Raw genomic sequence first — 16,681 nt, 5'->3', positions numbered from 1 at the left:
TCTGTTTCATGATCATTTGTTAATCTAATAGGCAAGTAGGTGATCAGCCTTCTGTGCCTGACGCAAGCCATCGACTTTTTGGGTCTAAGGCAAGCCGGTTCCTCACGATGTTTTCTTCACCGTTCGAGCAAGTGTTAAATGAGCACATGGAGAGCAAATCCATTGGTGCATAGCCGGGGATCGAACTTACGACCTCAGGGATGAAAGTCGCACTTTGAAGCCACTAGGCCAACACTGCTGCTTCGTATATCTATAATATATATAAATATAACCTATACGGACGAACCTCAGTGGTTTAGTCTTATACCTCATAAAAATAACAAAATCTATGAAATCCATTTGCCATGCCCAATTAGAGAGATACTATAAAGTAAAACCTAGACCTATGACCCTAAATCACCGTTAGGTGAACTAAAAATATCATTCAGAGCGACCTACATGTGGTTTCATATTGAGCATACATTGTGTCAGAGAAACTTGAGAAGCCGTGAACGGTAGCTAAGCGGTCTTTTAGCTTAGAATCTATATTTTGTCTAAGCTAAGTTGTATGTAAGTATAAGACACGTCACAAGTATTTTTAATATACATTTTGTATTCGCCAACAAACGACAAAACACTGATCTTGATGTAAAACAAAACGCGAAACAATATCTTTGCAGCTTTGATTGTGTCAACAACCAACTAACAACATCATCACTAATCACTTTTTTGGAAACAATCACCCCAATACACCACATCAAACACAACTCAGACCTATATATAAAAACGAACAAAAACGCACTTTCTTCGACCAACTTTCTCTCCTTCCGAGGCCCTGGTATCTTTAACCACTTCCTTAAAAACAAAATTATCACTAACATTTCAAAAGTCCAATTACTTACTAAAAATCTCAAAGAATATTATCAACCTGTCCTATGCTGATACAGAAAATATTCTTATTGTGCAAAAGTAGTTTATATATGTGTGTTATGTAGATATCATAAAGGTAAATATAGTTTTTATGTTAAATGGAAGAGACTGGCTGCCCACAACACAGGGAATCACAGTATGGGGGCCAGTTCACTTTACTTTACCTTAATATGCTGTATATAGTAAAGATTTTCTTTCTTTTAAAAAGAAATCGCAAATTACTAAATATCATAAAATCTTAGTATGGCTTTGATAAACAGTACTATCAAAAATACAATCAGCTATCGGGAAGAAGTCTTAATGAGAAGATTAATACAATAATACAAGAATCTAAGATGAAACAAAAACTGTATACTTATTGTCATGTACCGGTTATAATGGGTGTGGACAGTGAGAGGCGGACCACCTTGGTGCAAATACTTCCTTCTAATATAAATCATAAATAATCCGTGTACCGAGGGAAATATGTGTTGATGGGAACACTAATGTCTAGAATATATGCTTGTAGAATTGCTACTATGTTAAAAACTTTAAGTGTAAAATTTGTCTCTTTTTGTCAAAGCGTAAACATAATTTAACAGATTAAAAATACAAAACCAATACAAATATGTATTGAACCAATTAAAACAAAACTTCTCAACTATTTCTAAGAATTTCTCATATATTTAGCTTTCCAATACGTACCAAAATATTTTAAAATAAGAAACTCCCGCTTCAAGTTTTATTTCCTAAGTTGCAATAGTTCGTTTCGGTTTAAAGTTAGTATAAACATTTTAAAAATCAGCCATTTCTTTAGCGAAATTCTGTTTATTTTTGCAAGTTTAATGACTATGAGGGTGTAGATTCACCTGCCCGGAAGACCAATCCGACAGCTGTTTAGAATTATAACAATTTAGACATCCTGTTTCAAAACAAACTTTTTTAACTTACTACTAACTTTTACTATTTTTCTGAATTTCTTTCTTTAATTATTATAGATATGTCAATTTCCGGGTCTAATGCATATTATTGCGTATATAGAAATACAAATGTATAGGTGGTAGCCGGGATAGTGGTCTTGCGTTGGACCTCAGGATTGATTCTCCTTCTCATACTATACACAATCTATCTATTTATATTATTGCGTGTTGTTCCCACGAGACTGATAGAGGACAAATCTTTGTTTTTTTTTTAGTATAATTAATTACTATCATGTGAAACATGGTGTAATAGTTGCAGCTCCTTACAAACATTTTGTAAAACACAAAACTTGGCGATTAAAAATAGTGGCGTCTACGCCTAAACTCTAGTTTATTACCAGTTCTTCTCGTAATGTAAGTTAGACGTAACGTAAATCCGTAAATTAGAAGCATTTTATATGTATTTCTTTATTGATATTTGTTACATTGTGTTACCTAAATTAATAAATGATAACCTAAATTTGATATACTATAAAACATCCGTAACACATTATCGAAGTTGTACGTTTAACTCAGGAATTGTGTGTGTATTCATAACTTGTCATTTATAACACTTTAACACCTAAAATGACGTTATTCAAGTAATAACATGAGTTCTATCACACAATAACAACGCTTTGTTTCATTAATAACACAATACAGACCATTTATCTTATAGTTCCGCTATTAAATTATTTTCGATTAGGAAACGGGATGATGAATAGTTCCTCTTGCCTTCGTTAAGTGATTAAGATTTATTGTACATGATAAGGATCGGTAACAATTGTTCATCTTATTGTATTGAAATTAAACTCATAAGGTCCCGTTTTTAGGAAGAGGCAGAAAGTATCTAACCTTTTAAAAATGAAATCTATTTGCCTCGCTACATTGTTTTAATTAAAAAAATATTTTTTTCCACTTTCCACGTACAGTGGTACGGGCAGATAAATAGGAGTATGTTAGTACACAGAATGGCAGAACCCTGTCTAAAAAATATAAATCACAATATAATTATTGGATTATAGAAAAAGCAACATTTAGGAACAAGTATTTAAGAATAAAGTCATTGTGTACTCCCTTGTGCCAGGACTTAATTAAGGTCAATATGGAGTCGACTTTTTAATAAATTTATACCAGAGAAAAATTGAAAGCTTCACTGGAATTTCTGACAGAGTCACAGACATGAATGTGCAGGGCACCAAGATGTCTTTTATACAAGTCTACACCCCCTCCCCCCACAGAAACAGCAAAAGAAGTCGAGCTCGAAACGATTATGCTTACTTATATCGGGCCTTGGATCTAGCACATAAAGCATATATCATCGATAATTTATGGTTGATCTAAATGCCAAAATGTATTCTTTATGAGTCTGCTAAATAAAATGTACTTTCAATGTGCAATGAACTGAAAGACGGAAAATTCTGATTAGACTCAATGACGCTTCGTCTCGCTTAGAGAGCCGGAACTGATGAAATTACCTAGAGTTATAAGAAATTATCGATCACGGGTCATTGTTTGAAAATATATTTAATGTACGTAATATTAAATAACAATAGCTAGCCTGGCAAACATCTCATTAATCAAAAAAATGGGCTCGCCCATATCCTAGAGTTGGATTTTTAATCAATTTTATGTAATATAGTATTTATGTAACATCTACGCGTAGGTGTAAACGTATGTATGAAATGTTAATTTGGATATAGAATTATTTAGAACAAATTATATATCGATAATAAGGTGAGTCTGAGTCGTTCTTAAAATATAGACAAATATCCCGTTTTTTTTATGTTACATACATTTGGGCACCGCTGGAGGTGACAGGGCTTTCTATAGTGAGTTACTGCTTTCTTAATCGATTAGCCAAATGCAAATATAAATATGAAATATATCTTGTAAAAAAAGTCTACTTTATTTCTATTTTAACTGGCATGGGTGAGAAAAATTCGGGCAGTACGTAAGTGTAAGCGGCACTCCTTCGAATACAATAACTTACATATATCAGTATTTATAGGTAAAATGACATGCTTGTAGTCCTATATGAATAATACAATAAAACTATCTTTGAAATTTGTTGTTTTTGGCATTCAAGCTAATAAATACTGTTGTTGTGGTTTGTTTCTTCCAGGTTTCATAAAAATCATCCTTATAAGTTGTGTATTAATCATGCCGTGGAACAATTCCAAAATCTGGTATCAATCTACATCAATGTAGGCCATCAAAATCACATATAAAACTAGGTCGTTCCCCTAATCTCGTGATTCGTACGTGAGGCCAGCTGTAAGGTCACATAATGTAAGCTCATTATCAAATATAACAATGTTATTACATGCGTTTTGTACCTATCAATCAAACTGGAGGTAAACGTTCACCTCCGTGCATTGTCTAGTTCTTCTTTGTTTCTTTTATATAATGAAGTAACCGCTCCTTCATTCACGCGTAAGATTTGACTATGAATATGACAGATTCTACAATCGTGCCTATATCAATTTCGATTTTCTAGAACCAGACAAAAGTCCATTTTATGAGAGATAAACGTTTCCGGTTTCCATGATCTTGCTTATGTAAATCTTGCACTTCTGCTGTTATGAACATAAAAATCTATGGTTTAACTATCTATTTCATTTATATTCACACTGCTTGTGTAATGGTTTTTAATGAATGAAAATGCTATTTAATACGTGAAGTTTTTTCCAGTTCCAAGAGTTCAAGATATTTGTTTTCAACACAAATTTAATATGTATGAAAATATGACAATTTCAGATTGATTAACAATTGTTGACATCGCCGTATAGTCTTCAAAGGCCAAGATAAATTTTATTACACGCATAATATTTTATTGATACTTCATAGTATATTAAACATTTTATTGCGACATACAAAGTCATTGGTATTTGACATTTATACATATAACATTGTTGCAATAACTAGATTGTGTACACTAAACCTCAATTCTAGGTTTTAAGTATTATTTTATGAAGTATTTAATGAAAAGACGAGTGAGACAAGATTCAATTACAGACAAAGTATACAGTCATTAACGTCACACACACATAATCTTTTCATCTTAATTGTTCCTTAAGTGACAATCAAAATACAATTACAGTACAACAATTTTTTCTAAATTTCTAAAAATCGTTGTCTACGATTCAACAGAAAAAAAATTATCGTCATTTCCGGTAGACGTTAAATTAAACTATCTCTCGCTACTGTTACCACAGGACTTCAAGGTCCTGTTATAGGCACCAGCCTCTCACAAAGATGGTCAATAGCTGCAGTACTCGTATGTAAAACTGTAAATTGCAATACTGTGATGAAGCAAATGAAACTATTAAACTTTTCTCTTTGAATAATCCAATAAGAATCTAACAATATTTTCTCCAAAATATTTCTAACAAAAAAGTCTTAATATTATAGAATAGGTGTCAAGTTACTTCGAACACAACTCTCAATACTGAGGGCGTACGTTCGTAACACATCCCTAAAATTATCAGGAGTAACCTCGAAAGGGTTATTCAATTACACATCAACAGCTACGAATATAGGCAGATGATTGAACTGAATAACAGTCAGTACGCAGTGAATATTGTTAGATGATGCCCCAATATTAATTTACAAAACAAATTACATTCTTTTTTTAAAAGGACTTCCAGTTCCGGTCTAACATTGGCAGCGGTTGAAAACGGAAATCTTAACTGCCCGGCTCGCAGCAAAATATCCGCCGACTGGTTGCTCTATCTGTGGTTCCAAATTTCTTGTGCTTAAAGTGCTTAATACTTAATTAATAATAGCTTGTAAAGACACAGCACGGATCGAAATAAAGAAACAAATATCGATGTGTGCCAGTACGCCCTTATATGCCTATTAAGAAAAAAATATTAAGGACATAGAAACTGTATTCCAATGCAATTACATAAAAACAAATAAGCGTAATACAAGTTGACAAACACGCCATAAGTTATAGTATTTGTGAGTGCTTTCGCCACGTTAACACTGATTAACTGGGTCTAAGTAATTAGTAATTAGCAATTACTGTAGTTAATAAGCAAGCTTACTTAAGCTTAATTGATTTGAGAAGGCACAATTTCACAAACATACCACGTACATATCGACTGTTAACATTACAACATGGCATGATAATTTAATTGCGATATTTATTTTAAAAAAAACAACCAATTATTTCAGAATTAATGTTTATTTCTAAATGGTAAATTAATTAGAAGAATATTCGAGTTTTCGCCTGAAAACTACGAGTTAGTATTATATTATGCGGGGGAGGCAGGGCTGGTTGCTAGTTACCACCAAGTTTATGGTACAAGTGTGAAAAGAAAATAGCGTCCTTTGGCATTGAACAGAGGTTTTCTGTCCCTGACAGAACTCTGAAGTTCTGTACCTGCTTCTTCTTGGTTAGTTTTTTCCCCAAAGCCCCAAAATTGGTTATGAGCCTGACATATAACACCGATTTATGGTATGATTTAGGCCCATAAGTGCACTGTGATTTAAAAGGATAGTAGGACTTACTAAATATCATTGCTAATAATAACAGCTAATACAATCTTTTATAATCCTTTAACCTTTAACCTCTATATATCTATTTTAACTTGAAGAAATATATTTTGAGCCAGTACAGTATTCCCATTGTTTAAATAACAAAACTCTTTAGGCTCGTTTTTATTCTTACTGTATCAGATAAATTATTTTATATATTTTTAAACAAAAGTAATATACCAAAGAAGCGCACGTCATCCATCAACCCAAGGGCCGAGTAGAAACAATTTTGCAACAGTTGGTAAAAATTAATCTATCAATGCCATGCAGACATAATAAAATCAAAATATTTATATAGAATATTACACAACATCAGTAACATTCAACTGTGAAAGCAACGCAAAAACAAAAGTGAGAAAGATGAAAGTATGATCGAATTTTTTTTCGCAATCTTCCCAGACCTTTACAATGGCGTTTGTAAATAAAACGAGATAACGTAATAGTCTTTACGATCTCGTGCATAAGTAATGAAAGTGTTGCGCCATCGCTCATAGAAGTTTTGAACTTAATTTTTCAGATGTAATTAATTAAACGATTTCACTTTCGTTTGTCGCTCAGCGTGAGAATACGCAATGCTTTTGGTGTGGGAGTCATTCACGAACTTTTTGCAATGCGCTCAGATCTATATATTCTATGAAGCAGGTGTTGAAATGTCAAGAACACGACCTCTAGTGGTTCCGGAACGTATTGTTTAGGTGAAATATACACAGGTCCTGACGTTTTCTTTTTTCTGCTGAAGCTGAAAGCCAGCAATTAGCGGGAGGTAGCACAGAACAGGGAGCGCTAAAAGACTCTCATTTCGGAGGCCAAGTGGCTTTTCGGGTCACAGAGCCAGCGGAGATTGTAAATAACATTTTCTATAGGGAAATGATATGTTAAAAATACACTGTGGATTTCGCTTCCGTTAGTACCTATATCGAAAATTTAAACTAAATCCGCACACTTCATCTGTTTTCGTCAAATTGTCACAAGACACATGGCGACTAGTTAAAACGGTTCAAACGTTTATTTTTTATAACCCTTCACAGTTTTTAGTTATATTACAATTAGAAGCAAATCTGTGTACTAAGGGTTAACTATAACCACCAGTTGCCTTCCTTATAATTTAATGATGTTCATTTTTTATATTGTAATGCAAAACAACAAACATGTTAATAAAAAAAACATAACGTTATTGTAATTAATTACCAAAACAATAACGTCAATCAAAAGTTTTACCGTTATACCAGCGTAAAAAAATCATGCGCTATTAGTTTCCTATTTATAATTTTCCATAAATATTGTAATATTTCTTATCAAGTCTTGCGATTCCTTCCTATGAATTCCAGAAAAGGGCATACGAGGACGAGATGGTAGCAGGTAGCCGTATGAGGCTAACGAAATGTCAATCTAAACTTGTTTAGCTGGACCTCGGCGAGCAACGATGTCAAATGTCAAAGTGTTTGTAAATATTTCAGATTGTTGTTGCAGGTATGCAATATTTAATAAAACAGTGACTTGATCTTAATTTCGAAACTTAGTGCGAACTATGACTCGTATATATCAAAAATCTAAGTCTGAACTCTGAATCTTGCCCTCATGGTCTTGTATATATTGTTGTACTCCTATATGTATTTAGGTCCGCTGTACGTAAAATCCTGGCTAATTAGGCTAGTCTGGTGCGCTCCAGAAGTTTCCTGGACGCTTCGAGGATTTCTGGTGGTTGGGAAGATATACCCACGCATTCCAGGACTACTCTGCACAGAAACAGCCTCTGCACAAGGAAGTCTGTCGCGCCAAGGATAACCTCTCCCCACCTCCCATCACATGCATCCCTTTCCTAACGTTATCACATTCATTCACTTCTGGCATGTACATGTCTCAAACATGCAAACCTGTATCTTTATTTTAGTAATAAGTCTTAGCTTTCTATTTTTCTTTATATAGTATATTGGTACTATATGATAAGGTCTGGTATGATAGTCTGTATTAACAGACGCATGATATTTTAATTTTAATTTTTATGTTTGTATTAAAGAAAATAAAATGACCAAGTTCTTTAATTTTCCAATGTCTTGTTTAGGAAGTGTAGGTCACACTGATGAAGAATAAATCATTTTTTTTAATATTAAAGAACTTGAGAGATTACACACAGTATACACATGGAAGGTTTTTATTGTTTTGTTTTATTCGAACTAAGTCTGATCAAAACTGATACTCAATACTTTGGACTATAGAAACAAATGAATATAAAAAAGTCAAGGTTATTTAATTTCCAAACCCCACACAATGACAAGGGAAAGTGAATTAACTTTAGTCATTAATAGCAATTACGATTTAATTACTTTGATAATGAGGACAAAATGAATTATTGACACCTGCGGCTACCCAGATAAGCGGTTCCTTATTAGCTTTGTTTTATAATTATATATTGTTTCATATCTGCATAATGTTTTATGTTAAATTGTTTTTAATAAAACTAGTTAACACAATAGAAATTTCATATCCGTCAAATGTAAAATGTCAAAAAAATTAAATGGTAGAAGTATTTTAAGTCAAACGAACGATGTAATTGTTATACAGAGAAACAAGGACTTCTTTTGAGCCACAGAGACAGTAAACGTTTTTATATTAAAAAGCTAACTTGTCTCCAATTCAAACCCATGGGCTTTAGACAGTTTGATTTGATAATTATTTTTACTGAAACTCAGATATATCATCAGACTGTCTGCCAACGAAATTCTATTAACAAATTCTAAATACATTATACAAGTGTTGAATACGTTATAGAGCAAGTGAACTTGTAGGAGACTCATAAGGAATGCGTACAAATGCCAAGCTTAGCCCATAAACGATGCTTGAAATGTCGGAATCGTGATTTTTGCGGAGTAATATTTCACAACTCTGTGTTATATGAACTTGTGTACGTTATTGTAATAACGGCAAAATATATTGCACACAGTTTTCATACATTCTAATCTGATGGTACTTATAGTTGTTTTACTTAAACATCTGTATTGTGTAATCTAATGTATCCAATGAAGTATTAAGTATCCGTATACACACACATGGATGTACACATTTTATATTATTACCTAATAAGTTATGCTTAATAGAATATTAAATAGAAAATGTATCCAAGAGAACCTTTAGAGTTTAGACCATATTCTGATTCTATTTCATTTGCACAATTATTAGTTATTAGTTAAAATCATTCAGTCTAAAAATTCGAAAGGCTTCGTGAATATCTTTACCCATTTTAATAGGCCTTCCGAACTTATTGAATAACAGTATTGGCGTAGTGATTTCAGCGAACGACCTTTTTCTTTTCGAATTCTTCCTGACGTCATAGGTTCGATCCCCGGATGTACACGAATGAACAGACACTCTATTTACCCATTTTACAATTGTTCGGACGGTGAAGGTGAAAAATCGTAAGGAAACCAGACTGCTTTAGACCCAAACTATAGTTATCGACGGGGTGTGTGAGGCAAAGATCACCTGCTTGTCTAATAACGAAACAAACACACTGTTTTTCTTAAACTTGAAGGCTTAAAAATTAAAAGAAAACATATTTTGATAACAGTATAACAATAATTTGATAACATAAATAACGAAAAAAAAATTGCGTAAATATATTAAAATCTTTGTTTCCACGCGACGATAATCGCTCGCTTTTTAACTCAAAATGCAAACTCAATTTCGAAAGGGACTACACAGAACTGCAGAGCTATCTATCTAATGGTTTTATAATGGAATCATAATGCTATAAGGCACCAAGGAAAGTAGGCGAGGTCATTTAAATGAGATTGTAGTCATTTTATCCACTTCCTATCCGCAATTTACATGCAACAATGAAAATTTCTATAAACTGTAGAAACTGCGAGTATGTTTAACACTTTTAAGGTTAAGTCATAGAAAAGTAAGCCGTATTTCTACACTATGAGAAAGACATTTACACAATAATCTTGAGATAATTCTATCAGTATTTTCGATAACTAGCACCGAAGCTTGCGAAGATGTTAGCGTAGCGAAATACGTAAGACCCAAGAACAGGCAGCTTATAATTGGAATAAAAGAAGTCAAACACGTGTCAATTGAATAAAAAAGAAAACAATATATTTGCTACCTAGGTATCTATATAATATGTCCTCCAGAAATGCGTGGATAACCAGATCTCAAACGCTACTAAAGAGATTGAGTTCTCTCAAGAGATTGTAACTTAAGATACGAAAGTTGGCCTGAAATGAGTTTCATTTAAAAAAAAATGGTTTCTTAGAGAATAATTGAAAGTTGAAGCCAAAAAACGAACAAACTATGCCGTAAAGCAATAAAAACTAGGAACAAAATCCATAACTTTAATTGCCCTTTAATGGCCGCCATTTTTAATCTATTCACTTGAAGAATTCGCCTTGGTCACGGCTGACCTCCCAACACGGAAGAAAGGTAACAAGCTCCAATTACCTACTTCTTTTGTTTCAATATCAATATCGGTCTGATCCTATTTTTTGTGCGTCTGCGCAAAGTCCAAGCAAACATTATTAATATTTTAAATTTAATTTGTCACGTTGAATGTTTCCTTATTTTTTGTTAAGTCAAAAATATTGCCGCGTATAATACATAAAAACACGGTTTGCATTTCAAGTTTTAAACTTTTTATGTTGGCAATGAGGATTTTATAGAAGGCTACGTTAACCCTCTATAGTTAGCTTTGGATCGCTGTAACATTATCAATATTATTCATTCGCAGGAATTTAATGGGATTTCTGGGCATTACGCAAAGTGTCAAGCACTTAATCATGGAGACGTTAAGTTTATAATTTGGCTTTAAAAATCAAAAACACAAATCAAATAAAATAAACAAACCAATTATTGTTCAAGAAAATTCACAAATATTAACAATTCTCAGTATTGAGTAATTATCACCTCATGTAAAGCAAACTTTTTGTGACTTATTTACTTAACGGTAAGGTTAAAAGGGACACAACGGGACATAGTTGACGCATGTCATTAATGCAAAATAATATTATTGAAAATTAAAATATAGTTAATAATGATTTAGTCTTTAATGCATCGAAAACAACTACTATTGTAAATAAACAAATATTTGTTACTAACACACATATAGTAGTGCAGTATTTAAACATTCTTAACCTGCATAGTAATAATAATAATAATTAAAAATAGAAAATTTAAAAAGGTCACCAGTACTATCTACCAGACGCCAAATTTTAAGTAGAGCCCGTAAATTTGAACCCCACGACTCAAAGGTCTCTACTCCAATGGGAACAAAATCAAAGTGGGAGGAAAGTATATTTAAGCCGTTCATTTTTTCCGAAAGCTCTGCTTCTGCTCCAGCTTTTGTGCTTGTCCTAGGAAGGTAAGACGGGGATGCACAAGTAGTATCCCATACCAAAGCCGGTCCCATCCTCCAAGGGATCTAGTATTTTAAATTAGTAACCATAATATTATTAGCCTTGTGTGGACCGTATAGTCGGAAATATTATAAATCGTTTAAATATTTGCAGTCAATTGCCGAATCTAAGAACCTTGCATTCACGTACAACGTACTGATTAGTGATAACTCGAGAAGTGGTCACGCGATCATTTGAAATGTTGCAATTATGTTATTACCACCGCCTCTGACCTTATCTTAATTTAAGATTTAAAAAATATGAAATTTTAAATAATTTTCTATTGTTTGTATTTTTATAAGCCAACGTGGCGTTCCACCACTTTATAGTTTGAAGTATAGTATCGATATACGATAGTATAGTATCGAAAGGCGGCGAAACATTATCAGACGGACATTAGACGACTTAATAAAAAAAACAATGAAACAAGTGAATAAATGTGATACCTAATCTATATAGAGCACTTCTTAAATGAATGTTTAGAATAAACAGAATGCTACACGAATGTTGCTGTTTAACACTATATTTTAATCAATAGATAATATATAAATTTAGGTTAGTCCTACAAAATAGTTTAATTTTTATTTGCTGGCGTTAATTTCTCTAAGAAAGTATGCGACAAGATACAATTGTTCCATGTAACTTGAACGAACAGGAATTGCTTGCATAATTTGCCAATATTTCGGGTTTTATCTAACTATGACACTGATTGTGAGGATGTTGATATTTTCCACCTTACTAAAGAGATGTGAGGAAATATTTGAAGAGGCCGGAAGACACTTTGTTTAGCAGTAACTATTTAGTTTCGTCTTTGAAGTATTAAGTGGCTTTTGTTTAATGTTAAATTTCATATTAATTAAAAAGAAATTTTTTTTGTCTATTAATGTACTTACTTAAGTTTTCTGTCTCATAGTCTATTGTTTATTTATATAATCTGTTTTGGCTTTGTATATTGACTGAGTCTTTTGTATTATAATATGTATGTTAGCTGTAAAATTACTAATAAATAAATAAAAAAGCTCATATACATATGTTAAATGTCACATAAGTGTCAATATTGCGCTTGTATAAATGACAGGTACTAGAAACACAAGAACTTTGAATTGTCAAGTCCGTACCGTAAATATCTCTCATGCTATTTATAAAATACTTAAACCACTTCTTGCTAGTTTTATTCTGGTTGCTCGGCGATTAATTGAGTTTATATAAATAATTGTAGAACGAAAGGATAAACTTGATTCATTTGCAGCTGTCAGCTTAAAAAGATTAATAAATATGTTTAGAACTTTGAACACACATTTAAAAGAATTGACTTTAACACTCTGTTAGTTTAAGTTTATAAATTTATCATAATACAATACAATTTATTTAAAACAAAACAATGTCTCTTTTCGCTCGATTATCATTGATTTAACGAAATGTCAGTTGTCAGTCTGTGACCATTTTTACATTTGGAAATTGGGATTTTATATTTGAAATTAAAATAAACTACGCATGTTATCATAATTAAAGCTACTTACGGAACTACGGTCACTAATTATGTTACACAAGGTTTTTTGAACATGGTATAATATTATTCCTTAAATAATTGTATGGTTTTAATAACGTTTATAAACATTATACACTTCTAGCTAATTGAAATAACCTATTAAAAATGAAACAAAAAAATATATAATTTAAAAAATTTGTCAGTAATACTAGGATTACAGCTGGACCGATCAAGTAAAGGACATTATGGGTTTGACCATCACCCAGGCGCAAAGGCTTGCCGAAGACAGGGAAGAGTGGAGAGAGTTGAGAAAAATGAAGAGTGCTACTGAAGAAGAATGTGTAACAGTTATATATATTGTCTTTGATATAGATTTACATAAATTATGAAAAGTCAGTAGACTTAAGATTTTTCACTGACTTTAATTAGTCGTTAGGTAATCGTGCATTAATTTTCGACGACGAATAATTTATTGGACTACGAGGAAGGCTGTACGTAAACATTATTAATATAAAAAAGCACCATTTACAAGCCGTATGTAATGCTATCCACTATAATAACATGTCTACCGTTGGAACTAGATTATAATTTAACACAGTTAAACTAATAATAATCAGGGATTTGCATTTACACTAATGCAAATGGACATCTCCGGCTAGACATAGATTATGACTTTGACGGACAGCCCTGATGCATGTTTCGTAGGAAGTAATTGACATGAGTGACAGTGGACAAGGATGAACAACGATTTGATAGCTTAGACTTTGAGTTTGCTCTTAACCTATAAGCCCTTTACCAGTATCGGTAAATGCAATACTAATAATGTCTATATGCTTCTTTAAAATAATAGGTTTACATTTTTTTATGTAATAGCAGGCAAACGGGCAAGAGGCTCACCTGATGTGAAGCGATACCGCCGCCCATGGGCACTCACATTGCCAGAAGGCTCGCAAGTGCGTTGCCGGCCTTTCAAGAATTGGTACGCTCTTTTCTTGAAGGACCCTAAGTCTAATTGGTTCGGAAATACTTCAGTGGGCAGCTGGTTCCACATAGTGGTGGTGCGCGGCAAAAACTGCCTTAGAAAACGCTCAGTTGTAGAACGACGGACGTCGAGGTGATACGGATGGTATTTTGTATTTTGCCTTGACGTCCGATAATGAAACTCAGCTGCGGGTATTAGACCGAACAACTCTTCTGAACACTCCCCATGGTAAATGCGGTAGAAGATGCAGAGGGACCCAACATCTCTACGCAACGCCAAGGGATCAAGCCGCACGGAAAGTGATTGGTCGTCGACGATTCGAACCGCTCTTCGTTGATTACGGTCAAGTGGTAGGTGCTGGTACTGGGGAGCTCCCGCCCAGAGGTGAGAACAGTATTCCATGTCGGGCCGAATTTGCGCTTTATAGAGTTGCAAGCGGTGGCCCGGAGTGAAGTACCGTCTCGCCTTGCTGAGCACACCAAGCTTTTTGGAGGCTAATTTAGCCTTCCCTTCCAAATGACCGCGAAACTGGACGTTATTCGATATGTCAACGCCCAATATTCCGATGTTAGCTGAGGCTTTAAGGAGAGTGCCTTCAAAGAGGGGAGTAGCGACAAAGGGAGTTTTATTAGCGGAAAACGCGCAGACGGGGTTAAATTGGACTAGATTTAGAAAACATGCAGGTTTTGATCATGTTTGTGGAGAGAGACTGGCCTATATTAAACTATAGAAGTCCTGTAACATGTCACCGGCAAACTTTAACCACTTTGCAACAGCAATGATTTTTAGTTCATTAATTAATTTATTAAGGCTAATTTAAAAGGCGTCGATTCTTAAAACTAAATTTACTATATAAAAAATAGAGATCAACACAGTAACAAATATTTTGTATACGCGGTGAGGACATACGGACATTGAATAACATAACATAGCACAAATCAATAAATATAGGAGACCGATATTATTGGTGTAATGTTAATAACCCAGCAATAAATTTCTTAAAAAAACATGACTATACTAAACTTGTAATAACCGTTTTTTTTCAAAGGCAAAATGTTCAGCCTTCTGAGTCTTACACATGATTTACGGACCGAAAAAACGAAGGTTTCCTTAACTATACGGGCAGCGCACGGATGCGACTTAATTTGGCACATAGGATCATACAAGACGGTTTGGTGCACAAATCTCAGTATTCAGAATGGCACGGTTACATACTGATAAAACAATTAGTGGCAAAACAACCTTTTTAGATCTGTGCCTTAGATTTATGTATCTGTTTTATGATCATTTGTTTATCTAATAGGCAAGTAGGTGATCAGCCTCTTGTGCCTGATGCATGCCCTCGACTTTCTGTATTTAAGGCAAGCCGGAATTACTTACGATATTTTTCTTCACCGTTTGAGCGAATTTTAAATGCGCACATAGAAAGAGAATCCCTTGGTGCACAACCGGGGATCGAACCTTCATCTGAGAGTCGCACGTTGAAGCCACTAACTAGCCACTGCACACATACATACTGATAACACGAATTTCATTACGAAATCCTTAAACCTAAACCTTAATTATACTAAATTATACAAGCATATAACCATCACGCCAATTTTGAAAGTCATTAAAAGGTAATGATGAACTATTGAACTGCATGCTATCGTGCTTATAATAAGACCCTCAGGGTAAACGGAACACAAGCAACTACTTAATCTGGAAATCATCTTAAAAAGCAATTTACATATATTGTGTTGTGTGTATGCGATACTCGGTAGCAAGATTTTCAAATTTTTTCAAAGAATATTTTCTTATAATTATTTCTATTATTAACACAAGTTTGTATACCATGTAATAATAATATATATTACAAAAATATTGTATATTTTAAGGATTACTGTCTTTCATATACCTTTCTTGTTTTAGAAGCATATATCCAATGATACATGGGAGTGTGCCTGCCGTTGCTAGCCAAAAAACCTTTCTCGCCCGCAGGCATATTGTGTGCGCGCCGCGATATTTTGAGCCTAAAGCCTACATTAAGAGGCTTTGTATGTAACCACGTGAACAAGAAGTTTCATTAAATAATGTGGAATGAACGTATAATTTTTGACTCAAAACCATTTTATAATACAATTATTTTATATTTTAAAGATTTTTATGTGTATCTAAAGTCAGCAATCAAGCAAAATTCGACGTTATGAATGTTGTTTTTTATGTGCGCAATTAACATTTTACCGAACGGCAAATTATTGTGAAAAAAAAGTCTATATAAAAATTGTCTTTAAAGAACTTAAGAGGGTAAATTTGTCTCGGGGCTATATCAAAACAGGTCCAAATTTTCGTCTATCTTCATTACTTTTAATACCCTAAGTAATATTAAGTAGACACATGGTTTTGTACCGCTTAAAAAAACTGATAATATTACATGCATGATGTA

The 16,681-nt window shown here is 33.4% G+C and overlaps 1 protein-coding gene across 1 annotated transcript in view; it reads right to left on the bottom strand.

The window, feature by feature from the left end:
• The window catches only part of LOC123709468, a 104,463-nt gene that overhangs the window by 55,937 nt on the left and 31,845 nt on the right, over positions 1 to 16,681 (bottom strand). The window lies entirely within an intron of this gene.

Source organism: Pieris brassicae, chromosome 5 (assembly GCF_905147105.1).
Source record: "Pieris brassicae chromosome 5, ilPieBrab1.1, whole genome shotgun sequence".
Classification (NCBI taxonomy): Eukaryota; Metazoa; Arthropoda; class Insecta; order Lepidoptera; family Pieridae; genus Pieris; species Pieris brassicae.
This window is presented reverse-complemented; position numbering and strand designations above follow the sequence as displayed.